Source organism: Canis lupus, chromosome 12 (genome assembly GCF_011100685.1).
Source record: "Canis lupus familiaris isolate Mischka breed German Shepherd chromosome 12, alternate assembly UU_Cfam_GSD_1.0, whole genome shotgun sequence".
NCBI classification, from domain to species: Eukaryota; Metazoa; Chordata; class Mammalia; order Carnivora; family Canidae; genus Canis; species Canis lupus.
Window position 1 is genome coordinate 54,992,361 of NC_049233.1, and position 10,231 is coordinate 55,002,591.

Sequence of the window (10,231 nt, forward strand, 5' to 3'; positions counted from 1 at the left end):
ATAAAGTCTATTGGTATTTCAAATGACTCTTTGTACCTTACAGTATCTTCTACTGAAGCCAGGCAGATCCAAAATCTATACAGCCAGAATCCAAAATCTATACATGTTTCCATTATCTTAATTCTTAGCATAGTATTTTACTTAGGACCTAATGGGAAGCCAGTGCCAGTATCTGAATGAGTATATAGATGACTCAAGTGTTACAGTTTCATAAGTGAACCTTGTAGCAATAGGATTTTAAAGATACTTACTATTTTAATGTTAGAAGTAATGCATAGTCTTGATGAATTGCATCACTAATTCATTCTTTCTTAGTGATAAAGTTAAGCATACATACTTTTTGTTACTACCTCAGCTACTTCTTACCACCCTCGGATATATTTTTTTTTCCCCACTGGTTTAAATTTATATTATAAAAAAGACAAAAAAAGAATTAGCTGCTGAACATCAGATAAAATAAATGTAAAGAAGGTAGAATATCATCTGGACATCTCGTAGTTACATACACGCTTTCTGACTGATCTTTTAAAAATACTGCCATGCCCTGTGCTTTCCAATTTAAAATATAAATCAAAGCTTAAAATGGTGTGGGCACCACGAATTTAGGTTTTTGGCATACTGAATTAAAATTGGAAATTCTGGAATCTGTGTTAATGATGGGATTGTGACTCTATGAAATGTTGCAGGTAAGAGGGGGAAAGGTACTTTGAATGAAGTTCTGGAGTGTCCAAGCCTTTCAGCAACTAACTATTGTGCTGGTGAAAGATACTATAGTTTTGCATTCTGGGTTTGCAGAATAAATCGCTTTAATTTCCATCATGACTATGTTTCTAGTTGAATAAGAAAGGCTTTGCTTACCTGATTTGGCTAACAATCACCTGGATCAATCCAGTGACATAATTGGCCACAGTAATTGGAATAATGTATATGAAGGTTTATTAAAAGCTATAAAATGCTATAAACTCTCAAGACATTATTCATTAAGTTATTCACATTTAATGCTAAAACGTTGTCCAACTTGATGATTCACCACATTCTTCCAAATCAGTCCAAAAATCTGAGGGCAACCACCTAGTAATATGGATTGAAAATTTTGAATAATTTCATCATATATAGTTAGGTCTTAATTATCTATGGAAATGGATTTTGGTGATAGCATGGGAAATGAAAATATAGATCTATCTATAAATACATTTGCATTACAAATGCCATCCTACCGGTGCTTATTATTTACTAAATGTGGCAGAAATAAAAATAATCCTGATGAGAATATGATGATGATCAGGAGTAATGTGTGTGTGCATGTGCATGAAAGAAAGGGAGAGAAAAGGAGAAAGAAAAAAGAAAGGAAAAAAAAAGGGAGGAAAGGAAGGAGGAAGGGAGGGAGGGGAGGAAGAAGAAGGAAGGGAGGGAGGGTGGTAGGAAAGGAGAAAGAAAGAGAGAAAAGAAATTAAAGACTGAATATTCTGCTCTTAAATTATGATTATGGAAAGGCAAATTATAATCACAGATAACTCCCATATATTTCTGTAGGGTAAACTAGGAAGGATACAGTTCTTCAGTAAAGGAAAATCTGGATTAGTTTAATTCTGTAACACCAGAGTAGAAATAATGATTGACACAAGAAAGACCAAGCTCAAGGAAGAGGCTCTCTAGCTATAGATATAGATCTAGAAACTTAGATAGATATGGATATAGGTACAGATAGATCTATACCTAGAATAGATAGGTGTAGATATGGATGCGGATCTAAATCTGGATATAGATATGGACATGGGCAGACACACAGACACAGACATAGACAGATCGGCTTTAATTTATCTGGAAAGAGTAGTGAATAGTTTCAGTACTGGAGGTGCTGCCTGATGTGATATGAATACTCATGGACATACAATATTTATAGGATCTGGAGACAGTTCACACATTTAGCTCTACTATAATTCACATTTCTGTTAGATAAAACCACATTGTATGGCCAGCACTACTGTAACTATGTAGTACTATAGAGTGATATACCAGATAACTTGAAGAAAGTGTGCTGAATCCTCCCTAATCATGAGATATGAAGAGAAGGACAGTCAGCATTCCAAGAATTTGTGCTAGAAGATTTCTGAGTCCTTTACTCTTCCCAACAGTCTACCTTAAACACATCAAGTGAATTCTTAATTTCAGACAGTGTATTTTCAGGTTCAGCCAAATGTTCATTTGGTTCTTTTTATACATTTCAATTATTGAAATTCTGCCTCTTTTCATCAAGTTTGTCCTTTTTTAAAATCATGAAAGTGACAGTTCTCTTGAAACCCCAAATCCCAAGATTCTACAGGCTTTTCTTAGTACTTGACTTAAACAGAATCTCAGGTGCAAGCAGTGTTTGAAGATTATATGTAATGTTCTGTTTTTGTATGTTGTCTGCATGATGTGTTTATTTCCCATTAAATCTCTTTTGTAATAAGATTGTATATTCTCAGTAACATCCAGGTATATGAACAGTGAGGTCATATAGCAAGATAGTGAAATATCACAAAGTACGAGCACTCTTTCTTCCCGGCAAGCTCACCAGTTGATGTGGCAAAAGAATGATCTCACTAGGGCACCTGGATGGCTCAGTTGGTTAAGCAGTTGAGCATTTGTCTGCCTTCAGCTCAGGCCATGACCCCAGGGTCCTGGGATGGAGTCCAACATCGGGCTCCCTGCTCGGTGGAGAGTCTGCTTCTCTTTGTCCCACTGCCCCATCCCACCGCTTTGCTCTCTCTCTCTCTCTCTCTCTCTCAATAAATAAATAAATAAAATCTTAAAAAAAAATAATGGCCTTACCAAATTGAAATAAGAGCATTCTACTAACAGAATCTTTTATTTGGCACACGAGTAACTTGTGATACCAGTTAGAAAACAGTAACTTTATCTTTCAAAACATTTGCTTATATCCACTATACCTAAGGTAAAATATTTCAAAACATCTAGAATGATGAAATGTATTCAGTCAATAAATGTATTTTTTGAAGACAAAAGTATTCGCATACTCAAGTATCAACCAGTCCTTCTGCTTAAACCTACAACAATTGATTCACAAAACTTTGTTAGAGTAGAATGTTTAAAACTTTTTTCCAGACTGGATATTTTGGCATTTTACTACTATTTAGGGGCATTGTATTTAGAAGTGAGGTCTAAGAAACCCTTATATAATTCTGTATTATCATGATTTGCTAATGGTTTCTTGACTGGTACACCCAACTATCTAAAGGAAATCTTAATGGAGAATACAAAAGCCATCAAGACCCACCAGGAGAGGCTCATGGTTATTTGGTTATTAAAATCTTTGGGGGAAAAAATCTTCAGCAAAAATTTGGAAACCTGCGGCATCTCTGAAGAGTCTGCCACACTGAGGAGGCGAAGTAACAGGCTGGGCATTTGATATGTCAGAGTGTCACTGGAGCCATACCACAGGGCTGCAGCCAGCCTGGAATCGGCTGTAAGAGCAGCCTTAGCATGGCTGCCTGAAGGCAGCAATGTTCTCTGAGGCAAATCAAGTAATAAGACTTCCTTTTCTTATTTTAACCAAATATTTCCAGGGCCTGTTCTTTCCTGTAATTGTATCTATTAATGAGGGCCAAATGCCACATTTTTTTTTCATTTTATTTTCTCTGTTCTTTATCTTATGACTGTTCTTTCTTGGTTCTCACTGAGGAGATAGTTATAGCCACATACTAAAAATACCACTTTTCTTTTGTTTGGGCTATTATTCATTGATGTGACATTATGAATATTATTTGGGGCATCTACTCCTCTACATTTCTCTATTACATGCATAATCTCTTATAAACTGATGCTTATTTGTATTACTCCCCCCACCACCACCATGACTCTTCTCTGACTCTGATGCCCCTCTGGATGTGTGCAACTATCCAGAAAATGCACTCCATATATCTGAGGTATTATTACATATAAAATATTATGATTTGAGCATGCAGAGCATGTGTAAATTCTGCTCATAATCTGCTGTAGACACAGCTGTAGTTGGTTTGAGGTAGAAGATATATTTAGATGCTTCCAATGTGATAGCCCTTAGAAGTAAAGCTGTATTGACTTCAGTTTCCAGAGGATGACAACACTGCCATGCTGTCACTATTTACTATCCCCAGATATGACCTGATGATAGTTATCTATAGGCAATGCTACGTATCACAGTGGAAAGATGAGTAACGATAGATATGCCAGTCTAATCATGGAGAATGTTTAGTCTTTCTGTTAGTCAAATGCAATATTTTTCAGAATTTAATATACAGACAAATCACCTGGGTGTTTTGCTAATGATGAAAATTCTGAATCAGTAGTTCAGGCTGTGGCGTAAGACCCTATATTCTAACAAGCTCCAGGGCAAAGCAATACTGCTAGTCCAAAAACCACATTTTGAATAGCAAGAGGCCAGGGCCGCACTGTTCAATACAGCAGCCACTAGCCACAGGTGACTACTTATGGCCATTCAGATCAATTATATCCTCACTGATTTTCTACCTGCTCATCTCTCAATTACTGAAACAGGCGTGTTGAAGTCTCTAACTTCATGGATTCATCTATTTCTCCTGACAATTCTGTCGATTATCACCTCATGTATTTGATAATCTATTGTTAGATGCAAACATGTTAAGGATTGTTATGACTTCTTAGAGAATTGATCACTTTATCATTATACAGTGTTCATCTTTATCTATGATAACTTGTCTTATTCTGAAGTATGCTGTGGCTGAAATTAAGATAGCTATTCTAGGCTTCTTTAATTACTGGTAGCATGGTATATTTTTCTTTCATCCCTTTACTTTTAAACTATCTGAGTCTTTATATTTCAAAGTAGGGTTGTGAGGGGCACCTGGGTGGCTCAGTTGGTTAAGCATCTGCCTTCAGTTCTGGTCTTGATCCCAGAGTCCTTCTTGATCCCAGAGTCCTCGGATTGAGCCCTGCATCCTGCTCCCTGCTCAGCGGGAGAGTCGGCTTCTCCTTCACCTTCTGCCCCTCCCTCTCTGCTCCTGTGCTGTCTCTTGTTTTCTCCTTTTTTCACTTTCTCTGTCTCTCAAATAAATCAATAAAATCTTGAAAAAAAAATTAGGATTGTGTAGGCAACATATTATTGATATTTTTTCTAGTGTATATAGAACATACACATTTAAAATTATTATTGATCCAACTGAATTAATATGTAGCCCACTGTTTTCTATTCATTGCATTTGTTCTTTACTTCTTTTTCTTTCCCTCCTTTTCTGCTTTCTATGGTTTTAATTGAGCATCTTATATGATTTTATTTGGTCTCTTAGCATATCAATTATACTTCTTTTTATTTTTTTTATTTTTTTTTCAATTATACTTCTTTTTAAAAAAAATCCCAGTGATTGTCTAGAGTTTACAGAAAATACTTTTAACTAATATAAGTTCACTTTCAAATACTACCATATCACTTGCTGTGTAGTGAAGATAGTTGTTTTTGTTTTTTAAGATTTATTTATTTATTTGAGGCAGAAAGTGTGCAATGAGAGCGAGGGGAGGGGCAGACAGAGAGAATTCCCAAGCAGGACTCCCATCTCCCCTGCTAAGCATAGAGGCCCACATACGACTCCAACTCACAGCCCCTGAGAATTTGATCTGAGCTGAAACCAAGAGTCAGTAGCCCAACAGACTAAGCCACACGGGTGTCCCGTGAAGATGGTTTTTAAGAGACTTCTCAATCCCTCCCTTCAACCCATTATGAAACAGTTAATGTCCTTAATTTCATTTATACATATGCTAAAATCACCTAATACATTGTTATTATTATTCTAAACAGTTATCTTTTAGATTAATTAAAAATAAGAAAAATAAGAGTTTATTTTTCCTTCTTTTATTCCTTCTCTGTCATTCTTCCTTATGTAGACCAAAGTTTCTTCTTTTTTTTTTTTTTTGATCCACTTTCTGACATCACTTTCCAGAACCCTGAAAACACTTCACATTTCTTAGAGGACAGATCTGCTGGCAAAGAATTTCCTTGGTTTTTGTTTGACTGAAAAGTCTTTATTTCTCCATCACTTTAAAGGAAAATTTCTCCAATTTAGAATTCTAGGGTAGTGGGGTTTTTTAATACTAAATATTTCATTGCATTATTTTCATGCTTGCATAATTTCTGATAAAAAGTCCCCTATGATTATCATTCTTGTTTCCTTATAAATAAGGTATTTTTAAAATCTGCTCAGGCTTCTTTCAAGATTTTTATCTCCATCTTTAGTTTTCTGCAATTTGAAAATGATATGCATGGGTGTAAAATTACAGATTCTTTCCTCTCCATGTCCAGTCTCTTGATAAGTCCATCAAAGGCATATTTCATTTCTGTGACAGTGGTTTTGAATCCTTTTGATTCTTAGAGCCTTTTTTTTTTTTTTGGCTTAAATTACCCATCTGTTCTTGAATGTCATTTATTTTTTCCATAGAGCCCTTAACATATTAATCATAGTTATTTTAAATTCTCTGTCTGATTATTCCAAAATCTGTATCATATTTGAGTCTGGTGCTGATGCTTATTTTTTTCTCTTCAGGATGTGTTTTTTGTTGCCTTTTAGCATACATTATAATTTTTTGTTGAAAACTAGAAATGATGTATCAGTTAATAAGAACTGAGGAAATAAAACTTTTAAGATTTTATTTATTTATTTGACGGAAAGAGAAAGAACACACAAGCAGGGGGAAGGAGAAGCAGGTTCCCCACTGAGCAGGGAGCTGATGCTGGGCTGGATCCCAGGATCCCTGGATCATGCATGATCTGAGCCAAGGCAGACTCTTGACCAACTGAACCACCCAAGTGTCCCTTAATAGGACTTTAGTGTGAAATTTCATATTAGTCTGCCTTGTAGTTGGGCTGTTGTTTAATGATCGTTAGAGCTGTAAGTCCCAGAGACATCACATTCTGCTAGTGTCCTTGTTTTGTCTCCACTGTTGTCTTCGGGCTCCATTTTTCTCTTAGACATTTCTTTTAGAGTTCCCTGAGAAGTCTTCCTGGTATGGAGCCTGCATCTTTTAGCTCTTTCAGCAGCAATCCACTGCTAATATGTACCAGAGTTCTGTTGGCAAGGTGATAAGATATGGGTGATGGGAACGTGTTCTGTAACCTTATGATTAAATTTCAATCCTTCAATGGGCTTATGTCTCTGGGCTATGACCTTCTCGAGTCTTTCTTAGCTTTTTATTTCCTCTTAGGTCATACAAGAAAGCTAGAGTGGGCTGAAATGGGAGAAACACACTTCCTCCAGGTCAGATAAGGTTCTATCTAATAAAGCCTTTTCTCTTGGAGAGAAGGTCCTTGTTATAGAGATCGCTCTAAGTATATCTCATAATGATTATTTCCCCCTTCCCCTACCAGAATCAGGAGAGGGCTCCTGGCTCCTCATTGTGAGAACTGGTGGAGATAAAACCCAAGAAAATGTAGAGGTGTCCCAAGATTGCAGCCCTCACAAGTTATGCACTCAGGCTAGACCACACTCAGGCTCAGCAGTACATGAAAGTTACCACTAAATATCCCTACCGGCTTATGGCCCCAGCAGCTTCTGTTTCAGGTAAGGAGATCGTGGCTGCAATTCTCAAGATTCCTCTGTCTCTCTAGAGTTGGAGGGTAGCAGTTTGCCCTGTGGCCTCAGATCTCCCATGAATCCAAAAAAAGTCATTGATTTTCAGTTGTTCAGTTTTGCCCTTATTTTGAAGACAGGAGTGACAACTAAATAAAGTTAAATAAAATTTAAAATTCTGTTTCTCAGTCACACTAGCTATGTTTCAAGCACTCAATAACCATGTGTGGCTAGTAATTACCATATGGGACAGCACAGATATAGAACATTTCCATCATCACAGGAAGTTCTATTAGACAGAACTTGTCTAGACAAATTTTCTAAAGAAATCTCAGGAGACAACTAGAATCACAAGACAAAATGGGTCAGTAAAGTAAGATATTTTAGAGTGAGATTGTAAACTTTCATCTCAGGTTCACCTTGAATAATCACTAAATGATGAAAGAAAAATCTACAATAAAAGATATTACTAAAAAGCTGATCAATAACAGTCCATGGTAATCAGGATAAGACATGATCTCTACTTAATCCTAGCTCTGAGACTTAAGTCAAAAATCTGAATTGAGACCCAAGCATACTCTAATACCCAAAAAGGCCCATCCTGATTGAGAGACTTTTGTTTCCACACATAGCTAAAGCCCAACTTGCATTTTCTGCAAGTGATCATCACATGTGGATTTAAAGCTGTCTTCATATTATTTTGTATCTTTTATACAACTAATCAGCTAAACTTTTAGATTTGCCTTGTGATTTTGAGTGCATAAAAAATGCCTCAAGAATATATGGTGATTAATTTCAAAAGCATAAAATCAAAAAAGAAAAAGGATAAAGACACTGAGAGAAAGAGAAAGCGTAGAATTGACTTGCTTTGGAAACAATGAAAAAAATGAGATCTTTCATACCTTTCATTTTAAAGAATGTCATGTAAGTGACAGGTTTAATGGATCAAATCTTTGAAGTAATTACACTACCAAGGCAGTTAAATATGATAATGTAACATTAGGCTAAGGAAGCATAGTAATGTTGGCATATTCTATACATTGCAAGTTTAAAAACTATCTTCTAGCATAATACAGTAGTTTAAAATGTCTTTTTTTTTTTTACAGAATAATGTTACATCTGACTTTTAAAAATAGACTGGCACGTTGTTCTGAATTACTTACAGGAGCCATAATTCACTTTTAACAACCTCTTTTTTTTAAGTTTGAAATTAAAAGTGTATCATTTTGTTTTTAATTTTTGTTTTACTTTTATCAGTAAGAAACCATTAGCCCTGGAATGCCACTGACTAAAAAAAAATTAAATATCCTTGTACTGTTGATTTTTAAAAATGTGATATTTGAGCCAGTGCCAGATACCTAATAAATATATGTCACACCATACACTTTGTGACCTTTTTTTTTTTCTTTCTGTTTAAGTATCTTCATTACTGAGCCTGAAAAAAAATTGCTGAAAATGTAAAATGGTTTTAAATTTGAGATAGGCAACATAATTAAGAATTTAAAGACTAGGGATCCCTGGGTGGTGCAGCGGTTTGGCGCCTGCCTTTGGCCCAGGGCGCGATCCTGGAGACCCGGGATCGAATCCCATGTCGGGCTCCCGGTGCATGGAGCCTGCTTCTCCCTCTGCCTGTGTCTCCGCCCCTCTCTCTCTCTCTCTCTCTGTGACTATCATAAATAAATAAAAATTATAAAAAAAAAAAGAATTTAAAGACTATTTCTGAGACTGGAAGTTATTGGATGTGATCCTTAATTCCTAATAAAAAAAAAACTATGAATTCTCTAGTTTTGAAAATTAAATAATAAGGAAAGATCTTGAAAGTTCTTAAGTCAAATGCCTAAGGCAAACTGAGGGCAAATATATGTAGGAGTTGATAAAGCAAGTAATGAACAGCGATGTGAAGAAGGAAGCAATAAGATCATAAGACTTTATCTAAATAAAATGGAGAGTGTGTTGGAAAAACCGATACTATTCCCATGAGTTTTTTCTTTACTCACATTTCTACCACACTCACAACACTTTTGACATAGGATGTGGGGGAGAGGGGTTCCCCATACCAAGCAATTCTCTGTGACACCAGCTAAATGTCCTAGAACTTCACACAATTCTGACTATCTACCTAGATAAAGTGTCAGATCCCACAGGTGAAGAGCTCAGTCTCACAAGATTTCTCAATCCCACTTTAGGCACCAATCGCAAGTAATAGGTCACCAGGTTATCTTGGAGGTTGGCTTTGAGGTTCCCATAATCTTAATCTCCTCCTCCTTGGATTTGATCGTTTGCTAGAATAGCTCACAAAATTCAAAGAAACACTTACTTGTGTTTACCAGTTTATTATATGATAAAGGATATGATAAAAGATGCAGATGAGAAGAGATGCATAGGGCAAGGTATGTGGGAAAAAGCTTGGAGCTTCTGTGTTCTCACTGAGTACACTACTCTCCCAGTACCTGCATGTGTTCATCCATCTGGAAGCTGCCCAAGAGTGAAATGATCTGACTTACAATTTAAACCTCTGGCTTCTGGGACTCTATAAGGAGCATAGAAATATAAGCAAGAAGAAGGGACTATTTCAATATTTCAGAAGACAAATGACAATGACTTCACTTAAAAGTATCCTTAAAAATGGAAAGAAGTAATGAATTCTATATTTA